Below are 1,115 nucleotides of genomic sequence, written 5' to 3' on the forward strand. Positions count from 1 at the left end.
GAGTTTGCTCGACCATCTTTAGATGGGACGAAAACTAGTATAGTCAGACCTGCTGTAGCGGCCAACAATTTTGAGATAAAGGCCAATGTTATCCAGATAATCCAACAAAGCGTGCAGTTTGGAGGATTGCCCAGCGAGGATCCCAATGCACATATCTCCAACTTTTTGGAGATTTGTGACACATTCAAAATAAATGGAACAACCGATGATGCCATTCGGCTGAGATTGTTTCCATTTTCCTTGAGGGACAGAGCAAAGAGATGGCTGCAAATTTTTATATAAGTATTTTCCTCCCGCTAAAACTGCTAAACTTAGAAATGACATATCTTCTTTTGTGCAGTTTGATGATGAAAGCATATACGATGCATGGGAGAGATTTAAAGATCTTTTAAGATGCTGCCCACATCACGGATTGCCAGTGTGGATGCAGGTTCAGACCTTCTACAGCGGGTTGAACCTTGCAACGAGGCAGATGGTGGATGCTGCAGCAGGTGGGGTGCTAAATAATAAGACGCCCGAGCAGGCTCAGAACTTGATAGAGGAAATGGCCATGAACAACTATCAGTGGCAATCCTCTAGGAGCCGACCAGGAAGACAGGGAGTGGTCAACCAAGTGGACTCTACAGCAACCTTGGCAGCTCAAGTGGAGCTTCTAGCCAAGAAGATCGACCAACTCCAGATGCCGGTTCATGCAAATGAACGTTGGTCGCGAAGTTTTGTGGTGGCCCGCATTACGGTCATGGGAGGTATGTTTGCTTCATCCTCTACTACTTTTCCATCTAATTCTGCTATGTCTTTTGATGTTGAACAGGTTAATTATATGGGGAATGCCCCAAGGCAGCAGAACGATCCTTACAGCAATACATACAACCCTGGGTGGCGCAATCATCCCAACTTCAGTTGGAGGAACAATAACGCCAGGGTCCACTGGTTTTCAGAGACTTCATCAGCTCTACCGGAAAAGAAGTCAAATTTAGAGGAGCTTATGATGAAGTTTGTGACGTCCTACGGAGATGAGGTTCCAAAGAACCGATAGTGCACTTAGGAACTAGCAGGCCTCGATTCAGAACTTAGAGACCCAAATTGGCTAAATCTCTAAGATGTTGTCTGAGAGG

General features: G+C 45.4%; 1 non-coding gene across 1 annotated transcript; it reads right to left on the reverse strand.

Moving 5' to 3' along the window:
• Positions 1–307: 307 nt before the first annotated feature.
• LOC125368984 lies at positions 308–414 on the reverse strand. Its single transcript, XR_007214506.1, has one exon. It is a non-coding gene; the product is annotated as a small nucleolar RNA R71 (small nucleolar RNA).
• Positions 415–1,115: the final 701 nt, after the last annotated feature.

Source organism: Ricinus communis, unplaced genomic scaffold (assembly GCF_019578655.1).
Source record: "Ricinus communis isolate WT05 ecotype wild-type unplaced genomic scaffold, ASM1957865v1 Ctg30, whole genome shotgun sequence".
NCBI lineage: Eukaryota > Viridiplantae > Streptophyta > Magnoliopsida > Malpighiales > Euphorbiaceae > Ricinus > Ricinus communis.